Genomic DNA, 18,927 nt, shown 5'->3' with positions numbered 1-18,927 from the left:
CACTTTCCCTTAAGACAACTGCTCGGGAAGCAGCTTGAAGTTGATACCGACCGGAGCATCGGTGGTTCAGTGGTAGAATGCTCGCCTGCCACGCGGGCGGCCCGGGTTCGATTCCCGGCCGATGCATCATTTTGCTTTTCCCGCGGTAATGCTGCCGTGTGGCTTGCGCGCTTGACATGCACGATCCACAAGAATGTATAGCTGGATTCCCTTGAGAAGAACCGAGAACGCAGCACTGGCGGGTCCCCACTGGGACGCTCGCATCATGTTCTATAGACTAGCGTCGGCCTGGCCTCACAAGTTGCTGTGTCCAGGTGCCTCCGAGGCACTGAACTTTAACGACAAGGAGTGCTGCCTATCGTTGCAAAAGCTGCAGCAACACCGCAATCAACTGGGCCGGCAATGCACGTGTAGCAAACAGAACACGTTATCCAGGAAGTACAGTGTCTTCACGTCTAACATTCGGTATGTTACTTACCCAGTTTCCAGGACAAGCGGTTCACCGGTGCCTCGGTAGCGCAGTAGGCAGCGCGTAAGTCTCATAATCTTAAGGTCGTGAGTTCGATCCTCACCCGGGGCATTTAATTTTCTGTGACTGATGGTGGTGCTGTTGCTGGGGCCCCAACTTATTTCTTGTTTGTTATCCACAACGCTTCAGCGGGAAAATGTTTACTTCCTGTTATTGCTACTTACAGCTTCCCTTTTCCTCTTCTCCCAGCAGAGCATGAAGCCAAAAGCATTGCTCTGAGACGTTTGAGGTGCGCGCCTTGCCAGTCAGCATGCGCAAAGATGCTCGCAAAGAGAGATGGGCGCGGACGCGGGACTCGGCACGAAATGCGCCAAGGGACCGTCCGAACCGTCGAAGAAACGCACAGATCCGGTGTGGTCTAGTGGCTAGGATACCTGGCTTTCACCCAGGAGGCCCGGGTTCGATTCCCGGTACCGGAACGGAATTTTTTCCACACTACTCGTGACAAGTTTGAGCTGTCCGAGCTGCCGTTTCCCGTCCTGCTCGCAATATAGCTACTGTTTCGTGACAGTCAGCAGAATATAGACGAGGGAAGCAGACACACGACGGCCATAGAAATGGTGTATGGCTTCATGCCACACGGTTCCAGTGTAGGCCTGAGCAACTGCATCTGTCGAGGCCCGTTAGCTCAGTTGGTTAGAGCGTCGTGCTAATAACGCGAAGGTCGTGGGTTCGATCCCCCCACGGGCCACTACGCATTTACTACTACGAAAAGGCAGCGCCTATTTCAGCTGGCGAGTGTGATGACCACCCTGCGTGGAAGTTGACAGAGGTTCCGAACCCGACCTGTCGGGAAGCGCTACAGCATTCACTCGCCAATGGCCATAGTGTGCTCGATACACTGGTTCTCAACCGATAAAGAGAAAATGAGAGGAAATGTCCGATTGCCGATGCGTAACAACTTTGGCCCTTGTCAGTACTTGGGCGGGTAAGTGCATCGGAACACAGGGTACTGTTGGCAGTTTTACTTCCTATTTTTCTTTCTCCTTTGTTTTCGGAGCCACAGCCCGATTCGGTCAGGGAGACGCCACCGTGAAATGAAGGGGCGTGCTGTGTGTCCATCGCCTCGCCTCTCCTTACCTCTCTCAGTCGTTTCTCGTGCTTGTTGTTTTGATATAGGCCGATTTGAGAGCGTCAGCTCTCGCGTCAGCCGAGCAAAGTCGAGACAAGTCGAGACACACTACAGGCTGGTCTGCAGCGAGTAACAGGGAGGAAAACAAAACATTAATTTCAAGGCGCGTGGCAAAAGTACCCATACGCGAAATTAAAAGCCTGCTGCGGTGGCCGGGAATCGAACCCGGATCAACTGCTTGGAAGGCAACTATGCTGACCATTACACCACCACCGCACAAGGGAGCGCCCCGGCGCCGCACTGTGTCGGCTTCCCGCCTGTCGGCAGCGGCCGAAGGTGATGGTACCTGGCAGGCGCATTTCGAGGTAGGCTAGGGGAGCACATCCAGACGCATTCGGACAGCATATCCGCGCACATTTCGCATCCTTTGGCAAGAGTCGGCTCTGGCGACGCAAGAGTACGCAGAGGACGGCGTTCTGGCGGCGATTTTAAGCAGTACAGTGCAGGGTTCAGCGTCTGCAGCATCTTCTCGGCAGAATGCTATGGCGCTTGACGACAGTCCCACTTTCCCTTAAGACAACTGCTCGGGAAGCAGCTTGAAGTTGATACCGACCGGAGCATCGGTGGTTCAGTGGTAGAATGCTCGCCTGCCACGCGGGCGGCCCGGGTTCGATTCCCGGCCGATGCATCATTTTGCTTTTCCCGCGGTAATGCTGCCGTGTGGCTTGCGCGCTTGACATGCACGATCCACAAGAATGTATAGCTGGATTCCCTTGAGAAGAACCGAGAACGCAGCACTGGCGGGTCCCCACTGGGACGCTCGCATCATGTTCTATAGACTAGCGTCGGCCTGGCCTCACAAGTTGCTGTGTCCAGGTGCCTCCGAGGCACTGAACTTTAACGACAAGGAGTGCTGCCTATCGTTGCAAAAGCTGCAGCAACACCGCAATCAACTGGGCCGGCAATGCACGTGTAGCAAACAGAACACGTTATCCAGGAAGTACAGTGTCTTCACGTCTAACATTCGGTATGATACTTACCCAGTTTCCAGGACAAACGGTTCACCGGTGCCTCGGTAGCGCAGTAGGCAGCGCGTAAGTCTCATAATCTTAAGGTCGTGAGTTCGATCCTCACCCGGGGCATTTAATTTTCTGTGACTGATGGTGGTGCTGTTGCTGGGGCCCCAACTTATTTCTTGTTTGTTATCCACAACGCTTCAGCGGGAAAATGTTTACTTCCTGTTATTGCTACTTACAGCTTCCCTTTTCCTCTTCTCCCAGCAGAGCATGAAGCCAAAAGCATTGCTCTGAGACGTTTGAGGTGCGCGCCTTGCCAGTCAGCATGCGCAAAGATGCTCGCAAAGAGAGATGGGCGCGGACGCGGGACTCGGCACGAAATGCGCCAAGGGACCGTCCGAACCGTCGAAGAAACGCACAGATCCGGTGTGGTCTAGTGGCTAGGATACCTGGCTTTCACCCAGGAGGCCCGGGTTCGATTCCCGGTACCGGAACGGAATTTTTTCCACACTACTCGTGACAAGTTTGAGCTGTCCGAGCTGCCGTTTCCCGTCCTGCTCGCAATATAGCTACTGTTTCGTGACAGTCAGCAGAATATAGACGAGGGAAGCAGACACACGACGGCCATAGAAATGGTGTATGGCTTCATGCCACACGGTTCCAGTGTAGGCCTGAGCAACTGCATCTGTCGAGGCCCGTTAGCTCAGTTGGTTAGAGCGTCGTGCTAATAACGCGAAGGTCGTGGGTTCGATCCCCCCACGGGCCACTACGCATTTACTACTACGAAAAGGCAGCGCCTATTTCAGCTGGCGAGTGTGATGACCACCCTGCGTGGAAGTTGACAGAGGTTCCGAACCCGACCTGTCGGGAAGCGCTACAGCATTCACTCGCCAATGGCCATAGTGTGCTCGATACACTGGTTCTCAACCGATAAAGAGAAAATGAGAGGAAATGTCCGATTGCCGATGCGTAACAACTTTGGCCCTTGTCAGTACTTGGGCGGGTAAGTGCATCGGAACACAGGGTACTGTTGGCAGTTTTACTTCCTATTTTTCTTTCTCCTTTGTTTTCGGAGCCACAGCCCGATTCGGTCAGGGAGACGCCACCGTGAAATGAAGGGGCGTGCTGTGTGTCCATCGCCTCGCCTCTCCTTACCTCTCTCAGTCGTTTCTCGTGCTTGTTGTTTTGATATAGGCCGATTTGAGAGCGTCAGCTCTCGCGTCAGCCGAGCAAAGTCGAGACAAGTCGAGACACACTACAGGCTGGTCTGCAGCGAGTAACAGGGAGGAAAACAAAACATTAATTTCAAGGCGCGTGGCAAAAGTACCCATACGCGAAATTAAAAGCCTGCTGCGGTGGCCGGGAATCGAACCCGGATCAACTGCTTGGAAGGCAACTATGCTGACCATTACACCACCACCGCACAAGGGAGCGCCCCGGCGCCGCACTGTGTCGGCTTCCCGCCTGTCGGCAGCGGCCGAAGGTGATGGTACCTGGCAGGCGCATTTCGAGGTAGGCTAGGGGAGCACATCCAGACGCATTCGGACAGCATATCCGCGCACATTTCGCATCCTTTGGCAAGAGTCGGCTCTGGCGACGCAAGAGTACGCAGAGGACGGCGTTCTGGCGGCGATTTTAAGCAGTACAGTGCAGGGTTCAGCGTCTGCAGCATCTTCTCGGCAGAATGCTATGGCGCTTGACGACAGTCCCACTTTCCCTTAAGACAACTGCTCGGGAAGCAGCTTGAAGTTGATACCGAGCGGAGCATCGGTGGTTCAGTGGTAGAATGCTCGCCTGCCACGCGGGCGGCCCGGGTTCGATTCCCGGCCGATGCATCATTTTGCTTTTCCCGCGGTAATGCTGCCGTGTGGCTTGCGCGCTTGACATGCACGATCCACAAGAATGTATAGCTGGATTCCCTTGAGAAGAACCGAGAACGCAGCACTGGCGGGTCCCCACTGGGACGCTCGCATCATGTTCTATAGACTAGCGTCGGCCTGGCCTCACAAGTTGCTGTGTCCAGGTGCCTCCGAGGCACTGAACTTTAACGACAAGGAGTGCTGCCTATCGTTGCAAAAGCTGCAGCAACACCGCAATCAACTGGGCCGGCAATGCACGTGTAGCAAACAGAACACGTTATCCAGGAAGTACAGTGTCTTCACGTCTAACATTCGGTATGATACTTACCCAGTTTCCAGGACAAACGGTTCACCGGTGCCTCGGTAGCGCAGTAGGCAGCGCGTAAGTCTCATAATCTTAAGGTCGTGAGTTCGATCCTCACCCGGGGCATTTAATTTTCTGTGACTGATGGTGGTGCTGTTGCTGGGGCCCCAACTTATTTCTTGTTTGTTATCCACAACGCTTCAGCGGGAAAATGTTTACTTCCTGTTATTGCTACTTACAGCTTCCCTTTTCCTCTTCTCCCAGCAGAGCATGAAGCCAAAAGCATTGCTCTGAGACGTTTGAGGTGCGCGCCTTGCCAGTCAGCATGCGCAAAGATGCTCGCAAAGAGAGATGGGCGCGGACGCGGGACTCGGCACGAAATGCGCCAAGGGACCGTCCGAACCGTCGAAGAAACGCACAGATCCGGTGTGGTCTAGTGGCTAGGATACCTGGCTTTCACCCAGGAGGCCCGGGTTCGATTCCCGGTACCGGAACGGAATTTTTTCCACACTACTCGTGACAAGTTTGAGCTGTCCGAGCTGCCGTTTCCCGTCCTGCTCGCAATATAGCTACTGTTTCGTGACAGTCAGCAGAATATAGACGAGGGAAGCAGACACACGACGGCCATAGAAATGGTGTATGGCTTCATGCCACACGGTTCCAGTGTAGGCCTGAGCAACTGCATCTGTCGAGGCCCGTTAGCTCAGTTGGTTAGAGCGTCGTGCTAATAACGCGAAGGTCGTGGGTTCGATCCCCCCACGGGCCACTACGCATTTACTACTACGAAAAGGCAGCGCCTATTTCAGCTGGCGAGTGTGATGACCACCCTGCGTGGAAGTTGACAGAGGTTCCGAACCCGACCTGTCGGGAAGCGCTACAGCATTCACTCGCCAATGGCCATAGTGTGCTCGATACACTGGTTCTCAACCGATAAAGAGAAAATGAGAGGAAATGTCCGATTGCCGATGCGTAACAACTTTGGCCCTTGTCAGTACTTGGGCGGGTAAGTGCATCGGAACACAGGGTACTGTTGGCAGTTTTACTTCCTATTTTTCTTTCTCCTTTGTTTTCGGAGCCACAGCCCGATTCGGTCAGGGAGACGCCACCGTGAAATGAAGGGGCGTGCTGTGTGTCCATCGCCTCGCCTCTCCTTACCTCTCTCAGTCGTTTCTCGTGCTTGTTGTTTTGATATAGGCCGATTTGAGAGCGTCAGCTCTCGCGTCAGCCGAGCAAAGTCGAGACAAGTCGAGACACACTACAGGCTGGTCTGCAGCGAGTAACAGGGAGGAAAACAAAACATTAATTTCAAGGCGCGTGGCAAAAGTACCCATACGCGAAATTAAAAGCCTGCTGCGGTGGCCGGGAATCGAACCCGGATCAACTGCTTGGAAGGCAACTATGCTGACCATTACACCACCACCGCACAAGGGAGCGCCCCGGCGCCGCACTGTGTCGGCTTCCCGCCTGTCGGCAGCGGCCGAAGGTGATGGTACCTGGCAGGCGCATTTCGAGGTAGGCTAGGGGAGCACATCCAGACGCATTCGGACAGCATATCCGCGCACATTTCGCATCCTTTGGCAAGAGTCGGCTCTGGCGACGCAAGAGTACGCAGAGGACGGCGTTCTGGCGGCGATTTTAAGCAGTACAGTGCAGGGTTCAGCGTCTGCAGCATCTTCTCGGCAGAATGCTATGGCGCTTGACGACAGTCCCACTTTCCCTTAAGACAACTGCTCGGGAAGCAGCTTGAAGTTGATACCGACCGGAGCATCGGTGGTTCAGTGGTAGAATGCTCGCCTGCCACGCGGGCGGCCCGGGTTCGATTCCCGGCCGATGCATCATTTTGCTTTTCCCGCGGTAATGCTGCCGTGTGGCTTGCGCGCTTGACATGCACGATCCACAAGAATGTATAGCTGGATTCCCTTGAGAAGAACCGAGAACGCAGCACTGGCGGGTCCCCACTGGGACGCTCGCATCATGTTCTATAGACTAGCGTCGGCCTGGCCTCACAAGTTGCTGTGTCCAGGTGCCTCCGAGGCACTGAACTTTAACGACAAGGAGTGCTGCCTATCGTTGCAAAAGCTGCAGCAACACCGCAATCAACTGGGCCGGCAATGCACGTGTAGCAAACAGAACACGTTATCCAGGAAGTACAGTGTCTTCACGTCTAACATTCGGTGTGATACTTACCCAGTTTCCAGGACAAACGGTTCACCGGTGCCTCGGTAGCGCAGTAGGCAGCGCGTAAGTCTCATAATCTTAAGGTCGTGAGTTCGATCCTCACCCGGGGCATTTAATTTTCTGTGACTGATGGTGGTGCTGTTGCTGGGGCCCCAACTTATTTCTTGTTTGTTATCCACAACGCTTCAGCGGGAAAATGTTTACTTCCTGTTATTGCTACTTACAGCTTCCCTTTTCCTCTTCTCCCAGCAGAGCATGAAGCCAAAAGCATTGCTCTGAGACGTTTGAGGTGCGCGCCTTGCCAGTCAGCATGCGCAAAGATGCTCGCAAAGAGAGATGGGCGCGGACGCGGGACTCGGCACGAAATGCGCCAAGGGACCGTCCGAACCGTCGAAGAAACGCACAGATCCGGTGTGGTCTAGTGGCTAGGATACCTGGCTTTCACCCAGGAGGCCCGGGTTCGATTCCCGGTACCGGAACGGAATTTTTTCCACACTACTCGTGACAAGTTTGAGCTGTCCGAGCTGCCGTTTCCCGTCCTGCTCGCAATATAGCTACTGTTTCGTGACAGTCAGCAGAATATAGACGAGGGAAGCAGACACACGACGGCCATAGAAATGGTGTATGGCTTCATGCCACACGGTTCCAGTGTAGGCCTGAGCAACTGCATCTGTCGAGGCCCGTTAGCTCAGTTGGTTAGAGCGTCGTGCTAATAACGCGAAGGTCGTGGGTTCGATCCCCCCACGGGCCACTACGCATTTACTACTACGAAAAGGCAGCGCCTATTTCAGCTGGCGAGTGTGATGACCACCCTGCGTGGAAGTTGACAGAGGTTCCGAACCCGACCTGTCGGGAAGCGCTACAGCATTCACTCGCCAATGGCCATAGTGTGCTCGATACACTGGTTCTCAACCGATAAAGAGAAAATGAGAGGAAATGTCCGATTGCCGATGCGTAACAACTTTGGCCCTTGTCAGTACTTGGGCGGGTAAGTGCATCGGAACACAGGGTACTGTTGGCAGTTTTACTTCCTATTTTTCTTTCTCCTTTGTTTTCGGAGCCACAGCCCGATTCGGTCAGGGAGACGCCACCGTGAAATGAAGGGGCGTGCTGTGTGTCCATCGCCTCGCCTCTCCTTACCTCTCTCAGTCGTTTCTCGTGCTTGTTGTTTTGATATAGGCCGATTTGAGAGCGTCAGCTCTCGCGTCAGCCGAGCAAAGTCGAGACAAGTCGAGACACACTACAGGCTGGTCTGCAGCGAGTAACAGGGAGGAAAACAAAACATTAATTTCAAGGCGCGTGGCAAAAGTACCCATACGCGAAATTAAAAGCCTGCTGCGGTGGCCGGGAATCGAACCCGGATCAACTGCTTGGAAGGCAACTATGCTGACCATTACACCACCACCGCACAAGGGAGCGCCCCGGCGCCGCACTGTGTCGGCTTCCCGCCTGTCGGCAGCGGCCGAAGGTGATGGTACCTGGCAGGCGCATTTCGAGGTAGGCTAGGGGAGCACATCCAGACGCATTCGGACAGCATATCCGCGCACATTTCGCATCCTTTGGCAAGAGTCGGCTCTGGCGACGCAAGAGTACGCAGAGGACGGCGTTCTGGCGGCGATTTTAAGCAGTACAGTGCAGGGTTCAGCGTCTGCAGCATCTTCTCGGCAGAATGCTATGGCGCTTGACGACAGTCCCACTTTCCCTTAAGACAACTGCTCGGGAAGCAGCTTGAAGTTGATACCGACCGGAGCATCGGTGGTTCAGTGGTAGAATGCTCGCCTGCCACGCGGGCGGCCCGGGTTCGATTCCCGGCCGATGCATCATTTTGCTTTTCCCGCGGTAATGCTGCCGTGTGGCTTGCGCGCTTGACATGCACGATCCACAAGAATGTATAGCTGGATTCCCTTGAGAAGAACCGAGAACGCAGCACTGGCGGGTCCCCACTGGGACGCTCGCATCATGTTCTATAGACTAGCGTCGGCCTGGCCTCACAAGTTGCTGTGTCCAGGTGCCTCCGAGGCACTGAACTTTAACGACAAGGAGTGCTGCCTATCGTTGCAAAAGCTGCAGCAACACCGCAATCAACTGGGCCGGCAATGCACGTGTAGCAAACAGAACACGTTATCCAGGAAGTACAGTGTCTTCACGTCTAACATTCGGTATGATACTTACCCAGTTTCCAGGACAAACGGTTCACCGGTGCCTCGGTAGCGCAGTAGGCAGCGCGTAAGTCTCATAATCTTAAGGTCGTGAGTTCGATCCTCACCCGGGGCATTTAATTTTCTGTGACTGATGGTGGTGCTGTTGCTGGGGCCCCAACTTATTTCTTGTTTGTTATCCACAACGCTTCAGCGGGAAAATGTTTACTTCCTGTTATTGCTACTTACAGCTTCCCTTTTCCTCTTCTCCCAGCAGAGCATGAAGCCAAAAGCATTGCTCTGAGACGTTTGAGGTGCGCGCCTTGCCAGTCAGCATGCGCAAAGATGCTCGCAAAGAGAGATGGGCGCGGACGCGGGACTCGGCACGAAATGCGCCAAGGGACCGTCCGAACCGTCGAAGAAACGCACAGATCCGGTGTGGTCTAGTGGCTAGGATACCTGGCTTTCACCCAGGAGGCCCGGGTTCGATTCCCGGTACCGGAACGGAATTTTTTCCACACTACTCGTGACAAGTTTGAGCTGTCCGAGCTGCCGTTTCCCGTCCTGCTCGCAATATAGCTACTGTTTCGTGACAGTCAGCAGAATATAGACGAGGGAAGCAGACACACGACGGCCATAGAAATGGTGTATGGCTTCATGCCACACGGTTCCAGTGTAGGCCTGAGCAACTGCATCTGTCGAGGCCCGTTAGCTCAGTTGGTTAGAGCGTCGTGCTAATAACGCGAAGGTCGTGGGTTCGATCCCCCCACGGGCCACTACGCATTTACTACTACGAAAAGGCAGCGCCTATTTCAGCTGGCGAGTGTGATGACCACCCTGCGTGGAAGTTGACAGAGGTTCCGAACCCGACCTGTCGGGAAGCGCTACAGCATTCACTCGCCAATGGCTATAGTGTGCTCGATACACTGGTTCTCAACCGATAAAGAGAAAATGAGAGGAAATGTCCGATTGCCGATGCGTAACAACTTTGGCCCTTGTCAGTACTTGGGCGGGTAAGTGCATCGGAACACAGGGTACTGTTGGCAGTTTTACTTCCTATTTTTCTTTCTCCTTTGTTTTCGGAGCCACAGCCCGATTCGGTCAGGGAGACGCCACCGTGAAATGAAGGGGCGTGCTGTGTGTCCATCGCCTCGCCTCTCCTTACCTCTCTCAGTCGTTTCTCGTGCTTGTTGTTTTGATATAGGCCGATTTGAGAGCGTCAGCTCTCGCGTCAGCCGAGCAAAGTCGAGACAAGTCGAGACACACTACAGGCTGGTCTGCAGCGAGTAACAGGGAGGAAAACAAAACATTAATTTCAAGGCGCGTGGCAAAAGTACCCATACGCGAAATTAAAAGCCTGCTGCGGTGGCCGGGAATCGAACCCGGATCAACTGCTTGGAAGGCAACTATGCTGACCATTACACCACCACCGCACAAGGGAGCGCCCCGGCGCCGCACTGTGTCGGCTTCCCGCCTGTCGGCAGCGGCCGAAGGTGATGGTACCTGGCAGGCGCATTTCGAGGTAGGCTAGGGGAGCACATCCAGACGCATTCGGACAGCATATCCGCGCACATTTCGCATCCTTTGGCAAGAGTCGGCTCTGGCGACGCAAGAGTACGCAGAGGACGGCGTTCTGGCGGCGATTTTAAGCAGTACAGTGCAGGGTTCAGCGTCTGCAGCATCTTCTCGGCAGAATGCTATGGCGCTTGACGACAGTCCCACTTTCCCTTAAGACAACTGCTCGGGAAGCAGCTTGAAGTTGATACCGACCGGAGCATCGGTGGTTCAGTGGTAGAATGCTCGCCTGCCACGCGGGCGGCCCGGGTTCGATTCCCGGCCGATGCATCATTTTGCTTTTCCCGCGGTAATGCTGCCGTGTGGCTTGCGCGCTTGACATGCACGATCCACAAGAATGTATAGCTGGATTCCCTTGAGAAGAACCGAGAACGCAGCACTGGCGGGTCCCCACTGGGACGCTCGCATCATGTTCTATAGACTAGCGTCGGCCTGGCCTCACAAGTTGCTGTGTCCAGGTGCCTCCGAGGCACTGAACTTTAACGACAAGGAGTGCTGCCTATCGTTGCAAAAGCTGCAGCAACACCGCAATCAACTGGGCCGGCAATGCACGTGTAGCAAACAGAACACGTTATCCAGGAAGTACAGTGTCTTCACGTCTAACATTCGGTATGATACTTACCCAGTTTCCAGGACAAACGGTTCACCGGTGCCTCGGTAGCGCAGTAGGCAGCGCGTAAGTCTCATAATCTTAAGGTCGTGAGTTCGATCCTCACCCGGGGCATTTAATTTTCTGTGACTGATGGTGGTGCTGTTGCTGGGGCCCCAACTTATTTCTTGTTTGTTATCCACAACGCTTCAGCGGGAAAATGTTTACTTCCTGTTATTGCTACTTACAGCTTCCCTTTTCCTCTTCTCCCAGCAGAGCATGAAGCCAAAAGCATTGCTCTGAGACGTTTGAGGTGCGCGCCTTGCCAGTCAGCATGCGCAAAGATGCTCGCAAAGAGAGATGGGCGCGGACGCGGGACTCGGCACGAAATGCGCCAAGGGACCGTCCGAACCGTCGAAGAAACGCACAGATCCGGTGTGGTCTAGTGGCTAGGATACCTGGCTTTCACCCAGGAGGCCCGGGTTCGATTCCCGGTACCGGAACGGAATTTTTTCCACACTACTCGTGACAAGTTTGAGCTGTCCGAGCTGCCGTTTCCCGTCCTGCTCGCAATATAGCTACTGTTTCGTGACAGTCAGCAGAATATAGACGAGGGAAGCAGACACACGACGGCCATAGAAATGGTGTATGGCTTCATGCCACACGGTTCCAGTGTAGGCCTGAGCAACTGCATCTGTCGAGGCCCGTTAGCTCAGTTGGTTAGAGCGTCGTGCTAATAACGCGAAGGTCGTGGGTTCGATCCCCCCACGGGCCACTACGCATTTACTACTACGAAAAGGCAGCGCCTATTTCAGCTGGCGAGTGTGATGACCACCCTGCGTGGAAGTTGACAGAGGTTCCGAACCCGACCTGTCGGGAAGCGCTACAGCATTCACTCGCCAATGGCTATAGTGTGCTCGATACACTGGTTCTCAACCGATAAAGAGAAAATGAGAGGAAATGTCCGATTGCCGATGCGTAACAACTTTGGCCCTTGTCAGTACTTGGGCGGGTAAGTGCATCGGAACACAGGGTACTGTTGGCAGTTTTACTTCCTATTTTTCTTTCTCCTTTGTTTTCGGAGCCACAGCCCGATTCGGTCAGGGAGACGCCACCGTGAAATGAAGGGGCGTGCTGTGTGTCCATCGCCTCGCCTCTCCTTACCTCTCTCAGTCGTTTCTCGTGCTTGTTGTTTTGATATAGGCCGATTTGAGAGCGTCAGCTCTCGCGTCAGCCGAGCAAAGTCGAGACAAGTCGAGACACACTACAGGCTGGTCTGCAGCGAGTAACAGGGAGGAAAACAAAACATTAATTTCAAGGCGCGTGGCAAAAGTACCCATACGCGAAATTAAAAGCCTGCTGCGGTGGCCGGGAATCGAACCCGGATCAACTGCTTGGAAGGCAACTATGCTGACCATTACACCACCACCGCACAAGGGAGCGCCCCGGCGCCGCACTGTGTCGGCTTCCCGCCTGTCGGCAGCGGCCGAAGGTGATGGTACCTGGCAGGCGCATTTCGAGGTAGGCTAGGGGAGCACATCCAGACGCATTCGGACAGCATATCCGCGCACATTTCGCATCCTTTGGCAAGAGTCGGCTCTGGCGACGCAAGAGTACGCAGAGGACGGCGTTCTGGCGGCGATTTTAAGCAGTACAGTGCAGGGTTCAGCGTCTGCAGCATCTTCTCGGCAGAATGCTATGGCGCTTGACGACAGTCCCACTTTCCCTTAAGACAACTGCTCGGGAAGCAGCTTGAAGTTGATACCGACCGGAGCATCGGTGGTTCAGTGGTAGAATGCTCGCCTGCCACGCGGGCGGCCCGGGTTCGATTCCCGGCCGATGCATCATTTTGCTTTTCCCGCGGTAATGCTGCCGTGTGGCTTGCGCGCTTGACATGCACGATCCACAAGAATGTATAGCTGGATTCCCTTGAGAAGAACCGAGAACGCAGCACTGGCGGGTCCCCACTGGGACGCTCGCATCATGTTCTATAGACTAGCGTCGGCCTGGCCTCACAAGTTGCTGTGTCCAGGTGCCTCCGAGGCACTGAACTTTAACGACAAGGAGTGCTGCCTATCGTTGCAAAAGCTGCAGCAACACCGCAATCAACTGGGCCGGCAATGCACGTGTAGCAAACAGAACACGTTATCCAGGAAGTACAGTGTCTTCACGTCTAACATTCGGTATGATACTTACCCAGTTTCCAGGACAAACGGTTCACCGGTGCCTCGGTAGCGCAGTAGGCAGCGCGTAAGTCTCATAATCTTAAGGTCGTGAGTTCGATCCTCACCCGGGGCATTTAATTTTCTGTGACTGATGGTGGTGCTGTTGCTGGGGCCCCAACTTATTTCTTGTTTGTTATCCACAACGCTTCAGCGGGAAAATGTTTACTTCCTGTTATTGCTACTTACAGCTTCCCTTTTCCTCTTCTCCCAGCAGAGCATGAAGCCAAAAGCATTGCTCTGAGACGTTTGAGGTGCGCGCCTTGCCAGTCAGCATGCGCAAAGATGCTCGCAAAGAGAGATGGGCGCGGACGCGGGACTCGGCACGAAATGCGCCAAGGGACCGTCCGAACCGTCGAAGAAACGCACAGATCCGGTGTGGTCTAGTGGCTAGGATACCTGGCTTTCACCCAGGAGGCCCGGGTTCGATTCCCGGTACCGGAACGGAATTTTTTCCACACTACTCGTGACAAGTTTGAGCTGTCCGAGCTGCCGTTTCCCGTCCTGCTCGCAATATAGCTACTGTTTCGTGACAGTCAGCAGAATATAGACGAGGGAAGCAGACACACGACGGCCATAGAAATGGTGTATGGCTTCATGCCACACGGTTCCAGTGTAGGCCTGAGCAACTGCATCTGTCGAGGCCCGTTAGCTCAGTTGGTTAGAGCGTCGTGCTAATAACGCGAAGGTCGTGGGTTCGATCCCCCCACGGGCCACTACGCATTTACTACTACGAAAAGGCAGCGCCTATTTCAGCTGGCGAGTGTGATGACCACCCTGCGTGGAAGTTGACAGAGGTTCCGAACCCGACCTGTCGGGAAGCGCTACAGCATTCACTCGCCAATGGCTATAGTGTGCTCGATACACTGGTTCTCAACCGATAAAGAGAAAATGAGAGGAAATGTCCGATTGCCGATGCGTAACAACTTTGGCCCTTGTCAGTACTTGGGCGGGTAAGTGCATCGGAACACAGGGTACTGTTGGCAGTTTTACTTCCTATTTTTCTTTCTCCTTTGTTTTCGGAGCCACAGCCCGATTCGGTCAGGGAGACGCCACCGTGAAATGAAGGGGCGTGCTGTGTGTCCATCGCCTCGCCTCTCCTTACCTCTCTCAGTCGTTTCTCGTGCTTGTTGTTTTGATATAGGCCGATTTGAGAGCGTCAGCTCTCGCGTCAGCCGAGCAAAGTCGAGACAAGTCGAGACACACTACAGGCTGGTCTGCAGCGAGTAACAGGGAGGAAAACAAAACATTAATTTCAAGGCGCGTGGCAAAAGTACCCATACGCGAAATTAAAAGCCTGCTGCGGTGGCCGGGAATCGAACCCGGATCAACTGCTTGGAAGGCAACTATGCTGACCATTACACCACCACCGCACAAGGGAGCGCCCCGGCGCCGCACTGTGTCGGCTTCCCGCCTGTCGGCAGCGGCCGAAGGTGATGGTACCTGGCAGGCGCATTTCGAGGTAGGCTAGGGGAGCACATCCAGACGCATTCGGACAGCATATCCGCGCACATTTCGCATCCTTTGGCAAGAGTCGGCTCTGGCGACGCAAGAGTACGCAGAGGACGGCGTTCTGGCGGCGATTTTAAGCAGTACAGTGCAGGGTTCAGCGTCTGCAGCATCTTCTCGGCAGAATGCTATGGCGCTTGACGACAGTCCCACTTTCCCTTAAGACAACTGCTCGGGAAGCAGCTTGAAGTTGATACCGACCGGAGCATCGGTGGTTCAGTGGTAGAATGCTCGCCTGCCACGCGGGCGGCCCGGGTTCGATTCCCGGCCGATGCATCATTTTGCTTTTCCCGCGGTAATGCTGCCGTGTGGCTTGCGCGCTTGACATGCACGATCCACAAGAATGTATAGCTGGATTCCCTTGAGAAGAACCGAGAACGCAGCACTGGCGGGTCCCCACTGGGACGCTCGCATCATGTTCTATAGACTAGCGTCGGCCTGGCCTCACAAGTTGCTGTGTCCAGGTGCCTCCGAGGCACTGAACTTTAACGACAAGGAGTGCTGCCTATCGTTGCAAAAGCTGCAGCAACACCGCAATCAACTGGGCCGGCAATGCACGTGTAGCAAACAGAACACGTTATCCAGGAAGTACAGTGTCTTCACGTCTAACATTCGGTATGATACTTACCCAGTTTCCAGGACAAACGGTTCACCGGTGCCTCGGTAGCGCAGTAGGCAGCGCGTAAGTCTCATAATCTTAAGGTCGTGAGTTCGATCCTCACCCGGGGCATTTAATTTTCTGTGACTGATGGTGGTGCTGTTGCTGGGGCCCCAACTTATTTCTTGTTTGTTATCCACAACGCTTCAGCGGGAAAATGTTTACTTCCTGTTATTGCTACTTACAGCTTCCCTTTTCCTCTTCTCCCAGCAGAGCATGAAGCCAAAAGCATTGCTCTGAGACGTTTGAGGTGCGCGCCTTGCCAGTCAGCATGCGCAAAGATGCTCGCAAAGAGAGATGGGCGCGGACGCGGGACTCGGCACGAAATGCGCCAAGGGACCGTCCGAACCGTCGAAGAAACGCACAGATCCGGTGTGGTCTAGTGGCTAGGATACCTGGCTTTCACCCAGGAGGCCCGGGTTCGATTCCCGGTACCGGAACGGAATTTTTTCCACACTACTCGTGACAAGTTTGAGCTGTCCGAGCTGCCGTTTCCCGTCCTGCTCGCAATATAGCTACTGTTTCGTGACAGTCAGCAGAATATAGACGAGGGAAGCAGACACACGACGGCCATAGAAATGGTGTATGGCTTCATGCCACACGGTTCCAGTGTAGGCCTGAGCAACTGCATCTGTCGAGGCCCGTTAGCTCAGTTGGTTAGAGCGTCGTGCTAATAACGCGAAGGTCGTGGGTTCGATCCCCCCACGGGCCACTACGCATTTACTACTACGAAAAGGCAGCGCCTATTTCAGCTGGCGAGTGTGATGACCACCCTGCGTGGAAGTTGACAGAGGTTCCGAACCCGACCTGTCGGGAAGCGCTACAGCATTCACTCGCCAATGGCCATAGTGTGCTCGATACACTGGTTCTCAACCGATAAAGAGAAAATGAGAGGAAATGTCCGATTGCCGATGCGTAACAACTTTGGCCCTTGTCAGTACTTGGGCGGGTAAGTGCATCGGAACACAGGGTACTGTTGGCAGTTTTACTTCCTATTTTTCTTTCTCCTTTGTTTTCGGAGCCACAGCCCGATTCGGTCAGGGAGACGCCACCGTGAAATGAAGGGGCGTGCTGTGTGTCCATCGCCTCGCCTCTCCTTACCTCTCTCAGTCGTTTCTCGTGCTTGTTGTTTTGATATAGGCCGATTTGAGAGCGTCAGCTCTCGCGTCAGCCGAGCAAAGTCGAGACAAGTCGAGACACACTACAGGCTGGTCTGCAGCGAGTAACAGGGAGGAAAACAAAACATTAATTTCAAGGCGCGTGGCAAAAGTACCCATACGCGAAATTAAAAGCCTGCTGCGGTGGCCGGGAATCGAACCCGGATCAACTGCTTGGAAGGCAACTATGCTGACCATTACACCACCACCGCACAAGGGAGCGCCCCGGCGCCGCACTGTGTCGGCTTCCCGCCTGTCGGCAGCGGCCGAAGGTGATGGTACCTGGCAGGCGCATTTCGAGGTAGGCTAGGGGAGCACATCCAGACGCATTCGGACAGCATATCCGCGCACATTTCGCATCCTTTGGCAAGAGTCGGCTCTGGCGACGCAAGAGTACGCAGAGGACGGCGTTCTGGCGGCGATTTTAAGCAGTACAGTGCAGGGTTCAGCGTCTGCAGCATCTTCTCGGCAGAATGCTATGGCGCTTGACGACAGTCCCACTTTCCCTTAAGACAACTGCTCGGGAAGCAGCTTGAAGTTGATACCGACCGGAGCATCGGTGGTTCAGTGGTAGAATGCTCGCCTGCCACGCGGGCGGCCCGGGTTCGATTCCCGGCCGATGCATCATTTTGCTTTTCCCGCGGTAATGCTGCCGTGTGGCTTGCGCGCTTGACATGCACGATCCACAAGAATGTATAGCTGGATTCCCTTGAGAAGAACCGAGAACGCAGCACTGGCGGGTCCCCACTGGGACGCTCGCATCATGTTCTATAGACTAGCGTCGGCCTGGCCTCACAAGTTGCTGTGTCCAGGTGCCTCCGAGGCACTGAACTTTAACGACAAGGAGTGCTGCCTATCGTTGCAAAAGCTGCAGCAACACCGCAATCAACTGGGCCGGCAATGCACGTGTAGCAAACAGAACACGTTATCCAGGAAGTACAGTGTCTTCACGTCTAACATTCGGTGTGATACTTACCCAGTTTCCAGGACAAACGGTTCACCGGTGCCTCGGTAGCGCAGTAGGCAGCGCGTAAGTCTCATAATCTTAAGGTCGTGAGTTCGATCCTCACCCGGGGCATTTAATTTTCTGTGACTGATGGTGGTGCTGTTGCTGGGGCCCCAACTTATTTCTTGTTTGTTATCCACAACGCTTCAGCGGGAAAATGTTTACTTCCTGTTATTGCTACTTACAGCTTCCCTTTTCCTCTTCTCCCAGCAGAGCATGAAGCCAAAAGCATTGCTCTGAGACGTTTGAGGTGCGCGCCTTGCCAGTCAGCATGCGCAAAGATGCTCGCAAAGAGAGATGGGCGCGGACGCGGGACTCGGCACGAAATGCGCCAAGGGACCGTCCGAACCGTCGAAGAAACGCACAGATCCGGTGTGGTCTAGTGGCTAGGATACCTGGCTTTCACCCAGGAGGCCCGGGTTCGATTCCCGGTACCGGAACGGAATTTTTTCCACACTACTCGTGACAAGTTTGAGCTGTCCGAGCTGCCGTTTCCCGTCCTGCTCGCAATATAGCTACTGTTTCGTGACAGTCAGCAGAATATAGACGAGGGAAGCAGACACACGACGGCCATAGAAATGGTGTATGGCTTCATGCCACACGGTTCCAGTGTAGGCCTGAGCAACTGCATCTGTCGAGGCCCGTTAGCTCAGTTGGTTAGAGCGTCGTGCTAATAACGCGAAGGTCGTGGGTTCGATCCCCCCACGGGCCACTACGCATTTACTACTACGAAAAGGCAGCGCCTATTTCAGCTGGCGAGTGTGATGACCACCCTGCGTGGAAGTTGACAGAGGTTCCGAACCCGACCTGTCGGGAAGCGCTACAGCATTCACTCGCCAATGGCCATAGTGTGCTCGATACACTGGTTCTCAACCGATAAAGAGAAAATGAGAGGAAATGTCCGATTGCCGATGCGTAACAACTTTGGCCCTTGTCAGTACTTGGGCGGGTAAGTGCATCGGAACACAGGGTACTGTTGGCAGTTTTACTTCCTATTTTTCTTTCTCCTTTGTTTTCGGAGCCACAGCCCGATTCGGTCAGGGAGACGCCACCGTGAAATGAAGGGGCGTGCTGTGTGTCCATCGCCTCGCCTCTCCTTACCTCTCTCAGTCGTT

At 54.4% G+C, this 18,927-nt stretch overlaps 44 non-coding genes across 44 annotated transcripts; 36 read left to right on the top strand and 8 right to left on the bottom strand.

Annotated features, from left to right (window-relative positions):
* Positions 1 to 55: 55 nt before the first annotated feature.
* Trnag-gcc (transfer RNA glycine (anticodon GCC)) lies at positions 56 to 126 on the top strand. The gene has a single exon. It is a non-coding gene; the product is annotated as a tRNA-Gly (tRNA).
* A 381-nt stretch (positions 127 to 507) lies between these two features.
* On the top strand, positions 508 to 580 carry Trnam-cau (transfer RNA methionine (anticodon CAU)). The gene has a single exon. It is a non-coding gene; the product is annotated as a tRNA-Met (tRNA).
* A 296-nt stretch (positions 581 to 876) lies between these two features.
* On the top strand, positions 877 to 948 carry Trnae-uuc (transfer RNA glutamic acid (anticodon UUC)). Its single transcript has one exon. It is a non-coding gene; the product is annotated as a tRNA-Glu (tRNA).
* A 198-nt stretch (positions 949 to 1,146) lies between these two features.
* Trnai-aau (transfer RNA isoleucine (anticodon AAU)) lies at positions 1,147 to 1,220 on the top strand. Its single transcript has one exon. It is a non-coding gene; the product is annotated as a tRNA-Ile (tRNA).
* Positions 1,221 to 1,805: 585 nt separating this feature from the next.
* Positions 1,806 to 1,877, bottom strand: Trnag-ucc (transfer RNA glycine (anticodon UCC)). The gene has a single exon. It is a non-coding gene; the product is annotated as a tRNA-Gly (tRNA).
* Positions 1,878 to 2,218: 341 nt separating this feature from the next.
* Positions 2,219 to 2,289, top strand: Trnag-gcc (transfer RNA glycine (anticodon GCC)). Its single transcript has one exon. It is a non-coding gene; the product is annotated as a tRNA-Gly (tRNA).
* A 381-nt stretch (positions 2,290 to 2,670) lies between these two features.
* Trnam-cau (transfer RNA methionine (anticodon CAU)) lies at positions 2,671 to 2,743 on the top strand. The gene has a single exon. It is a non-coding gene; the product is annotated as a tRNA-Met (tRNA).
* Positions 2,744 to 3,039: 296 nt separating this feature from the next.
* On the top strand, positions 3,040 to 3,111 carry Trnae-uuc (transfer RNA glutamic acid (anticodon UUC)). The gene has a single exon. It is a non-coding gene; the product is annotated as a tRNA-Glu (tRNA).
* A 198-nt stretch (positions 3,112 to 3,309) lies between these two features.
* On the top strand, positions 3,310 to 3,383 carry Trnai-aau (transfer RNA isoleucine (anticodon AAU)). The gene has a single exon. It is a non-coding gene; the product is annotated as a tRNA-Ile (tRNA).
* A 585-nt stretch (positions 3,384 to 3,968) lies between these two features.
* Trnag-ucc (transfer RNA glycine (anticodon UCC)) lies at positions 3,969 to 4,040 on the bottom strand. The gene has a single exon. It is a non-coding gene; the product is annotated as a tRNA-Gly (tRNA).
* Positions 4,041 to 4,381: 341 nt separating this feature from the next.
* Positions 4,382 to 4,452, top strand: Trnag-gcc (transfer RNA glycine (anticodon GCC)). Its single transcript has one exon. It is a non-coding gene; the product is annotated as a tRNA-Gly (tRNA).
* Positions 4,453 to 4,833: 381 nt separating this feature from the next.
* Positions 4,834 to 4,906, top strand: Trnam-cau (transfer RNA methionine (anticodon CAU)). The gene has a single exon. It is a non-coding gene; the product is annotated as a tRNA-Met (tRNA).
* Positions 4,907 to 5,202: 296 nt separating this feature from the next.
* On the top strand, positions 5,203 to 5,274 carry Trnae-uuc (transfer RNA glutamic acid (anticodon UUC)). The gene has a single exon. It is a non-coding gene; the product is annotated as a tRNA-Glu (tRNA).
* A 198-nt stretch (positions 5,275 to 5,472) lies between these two features.
* Positions 5,473 to 5,546, top strand: Trnai-aau (transfer RNA isoleucine (anticodon AAU)). The gene has a single exon. It is a non-coding gene; the product is annotated as a tRNA-Ile (tRNA).
* Positions 5,547 to 6,131: 585 nt separating this feature from the next.
* On the bottom strand, positions 6,132 to 6,203 carry Trnag-ucc (transfer RNA glycine (anticodon UCC)). Its single transcript has one exon. It is a non-coding gene; the product is annotated as a tRNA-Gly (tRNA).
* A 341-nt stretch (positions 6,204 to 6,544) lies between these two features.
* On the top strand, positions 6,545 to 6,615 carry Trnag-gcc (transfer RNA glycine (anticodon GCC)). The gene has a single exon. It is a non-coding gene; the product is annotated as a tRNA-Gly (tRNA).
* A 381-nt stretch (positions 6,616 to 6,996) lies between these two features.
* On the top strand, positions 6,997 to 7,069 carry Trnam-cau (transfer RNA methionine (anticodon CAU)). The gene has a single exon. It is a non-coding gene; the product is annotated as a tRNA-Met (tRNA).
* Positions 7,070 to 7,365: 296 nt separating this feature from the next.
* Positions 7,366 to 7,437, top strand: Trnae-uuc (transfer RNA glutamic acid (anticodon UUC)). Its single transcript has one exon. It is a non-coding gene; the product is annotated as a tRNA-Glu (tRNA).
* A 198-nt stretch (positions 7,438 to 7,635) lies between these two features.
* Trnai-aau (transfer RNA isoleucine (anticodon AAU)) lies at positions 7,636 to 7,709 on the top strand. The gene has a single exon. It is a non-coding gene; the product is annotated as a tRNA-Ile (tRNA).
* A 585-nt stretch (positions 7,710 to 8,294) lies between these two features.
* Trnag-ucc (transfer RNA glycine (anticodon UCC)) lies at positions 8,295 to 8,366 on the bottom strand. The gene has a single exon. It is a non-coding gene; the product is annotated as a tRNA-Gly (tRNA).
* Positions 8,367 to 8,707: 341 nt separating this feature from the next.
* On the top strand, positions 8,708 to 8,778 carry Trnag-gcc (transfer RNA glycine (anticodon GCC)). Its single transcript has one exon. It is a non-coding gene; the product is annotated as a tRNA-Gly (tRNA).
* Positions 8,779 to 9,159: 381 nt separating this feature from the next.
* Positions 9,160 to 9,232, top strand: Trnam-cau (transfer RNA methionine (anticodon CAU)). The gene has a single exon. It is a non-coding gene; the product is annotated as a tRNA-Met (tRNA).
* A 296-nt stretch (positions 9,233 to 9,528) lies between these two features.
* Trnae-uuc (transfer RNA glutamic acid (anticodon UUC)) lies at positions 9,529 to 9,600 on the top strand. The gene has a single exon. It is a non-coding gene; the product is annotated as a tRNA-Glu (tRNA).
* Positions 9,601 to 9,798: 198 nt separating this feature from the next.
* On the top strand, positions 9,799 to 9,872 carry Trnai-aau (transfer RNA isoleucine (anticodon AAU)). The gene has a single exon. It is a non-coding gene; the product is annotated as a tRNA-Ile (tRNA).
* A 585-nt stretch (positions 9,873 to 10,457) lies between these two features.
* Positions 10,458 to 10,529, bottom strand: Trnag-ucc (transfer RNA glycine (anticodon UCC)). The gene has a single exon. It is a non-coding gene; the product is annotated as a tRNA-Gly (tRNA).
* Positions 10,530 to 10,870: 341 nt separating this feature from the next.
* On the top strand, positions 10,871 to 10,941 carry Trnag-gcc (transfer RNA glycine (anticodon GCC)). Its single transcript has one exon. It is a non-coding gene; the product is annotated as a tRNA-Gly (tRNA).
* Positions 10,942 to 11,322: 381 nt separating this feature from the next.
* Trnam-cau (transfer RNA methionine (anticodon CAU)) lies at positions 11,323 to 11,395 on the top strand. Its single transcript has one exon. It is a non-coding gene; the product is annotated as a tRNA-Met (tRNA).
* Positions 11,396 to 11,691: 296 nt separating this feature from the next.
* Trnae-uuc (transfer RNA glutamic acid (anticodon UUC)) lies at positions 11,692 to 11,763 on the top strand. The gene has a single exon. It is a non-coding gene; the product is annotated as a tRNA-Glu (tRNA).
* A 198-nt stretch (positions 11,764 to 11,961) lies between these two features.
* Positions 11,962 to 12,035, top strand: Trnai-aau (transfer RNA isoleucine (anticodon AAU)). The gene has a single exon. It is a non-coding gene; the product is annotated as a tRNA-Ile (tRNA).
* A 585-nt stretch (positions 12,036 to 12,620) lies between these two features.
* Positions 12,621 to 12,692, bottom strand: Trnag-ucc (transfer RNA glycine (anticodon UCC)). Its single transcript has one exon. It is a non-coding gene; the product is annotated as a tRNA-Gly (tRNA).
* A 341-nt stretch (positions 12,693 to 13,033) lies between these two features.
* Positions 13,034 to 13,104, top strand: Trnag-gcc (transfer RNA glycine (anticodon GCC)). Its single transcript has one exon. It is a non-coding gene; the product is annotated as a tRNA-Gly (tRNA).
* A 381-nt stretch (positions 13,105 to 13,485) lies between these two features.
* Trnam-cau (transfer RNA methionine (anticodon CAU)) lies at positions 13,486 to 13,558 on the top strand. Its single transcript has one exon. It is a non-coding gene; the product is annotated as a tRNA-Met (tRNA).
* Positions 13,559 to 13,854: 296 nt separating this feature from the next.
* Trnae-uuc (transfer RNA glutamic acid (anticodon UUC)) lies at positions 13,855 to 13,926 on the top strand. Its single transcript has one exon. It is a non-coding gene; the product is annotated as a tRNA-Glu (tRNA).
* Positions 13,927 to 14,124: 198 nt separating this feature from the next.
* Trnai-aau (transfer RNA isoleucine (anticodon AAU)) lies at positions 14,125 to 14,198 on the top strand. Its single transcript has one exon. It is a non-coding gene; the product is annotated as a tRNA-Ile (tRNA).
* Positions 14,199 to 14,783: 585 nt separating this feature from the next.
* Trnag-ucc (transfer RNA glycine (anticodon UCC)) lies at positions 14,784 to 14,855 on the bottom strand. Its single transcript has one exon. It is a non-coding gene; the product is annotated as a tRNA-Gly (tRNA).
* Positions 14,856 to 15,196: 341 nt separating this feature from the next.
* Positions 15,197 to 15,267, top strand: Trnag-gcc (transfer RNA glycine (anticodon GCC)). Its single transcript has one exon. It is a non-coding gene; the product is annotated as a tRNA-Gly (tRNA).
* Positions 15,268 to 15,648: 381 nt separating this feature from the next.
* On the top strand, positions 15,649 to 15,721 carry Trnam-cau (transfer RNA methionine (anticodon CAU)). Its single transcript has one exon. It is a non-coding gene; the product is annotated as a tRNA-Met (tRNA).
* A 296-nt stretch (positions 15,722 to 16,017) lies between these two features.
* Trnae-uuc (transfer RNA glutamic acid (anticodon UUC)) lies at positions 16,018 to 16,089 on the top strand. Its single transcript has one exon. It is a non-coding gene; the product is annotated as a tRNA-Glu (tRNA).
* A 198-nt stretch (positions 16,090 to 16,287) lies between these two features.
* On the top strand, positions 16,288 to 16,361 carry Trnai-aau (transfer RNA isoleucine (anticodon AAU)). The gene has a single exon. It is a non-coding gene; the product is annotated as a tRNA-Ile (tRNA).
* Positions 16,362 to 16,946: 585 nt separating this feature from the next.
* On the bottom strand, positions 16,947 to 17,018 carry Trnag-ucc (transfer RNA glycine (anticodon UCC)). The gene has a single exon. It is a non-coding gene; the product is annotated as a tRNA-Gly (tRNA).
* A 341-nt stretch (positions 17,019 to 17,359) lies between these two features.
* On the top strand, positions 17,360 to 17,430 carry Trnag-gcc (transfer RNA glycine (anticodon GCC)). Its single transcript has one exon. It is a non-coding gene; the product is annotated as a tRNA-Gly (tRNA).
* A 381-nt stretch (positions 17,431 to 17,811) lies between these two features.
* Positions 17,812 to 17,884, top strand: Trnam-cau (transfer RNA methionine (anticodon CAU)). Its single transcript has one exon. It is a non-coding gene; the product is annotated as a tRNA-Met (tRNA).
* A 296-nt stretch (positions 17,885 to 18,180) lies between these two features.
* On the top strand, positions 18,181 to 18,252 carry Trnae-uuc (transfer RNA glutamic acid (anticodon UUC)). The gene has a single exon. It is a non-coding gene; the product is annotated as a tRNA-Glu (tRNA).
* A 198-nt stretch (positions 18,253 to 18,450) lies between these two features.
* Trnai-aau (transfer RNA isoleucine (anticodon AAU)) lies at positions 18,451 to 18,524 on the top strand. The gene has a single exon. It is a non-coding gene; the product is annotated as a tRNA-Ile (tRNA).
* Positions 18,525 to 18,927: the final 403 nt, after the last annotated feature.

This window comes from Schistocerca gregaria, unplaced genomic scaffold (assembly GCF_023897955.1).
Source record: "Schistocerca gregaria isolate iqSchGreg1 unplaced genomic scaffold, iqSchGreg1.2 ptg000747l, whole genome shotgun sequence".
Classification (NCBI taxonomy): domain Eukaryota; kingdom Metazoa; phylum Arthropoda; class Insecta; order Orthoptera; family Acrididae; genus Schistocerca; species Schistocerca gregaria.
This window is presented reverse-complemented; position numbering and strand designations above follow the sequence as displayed.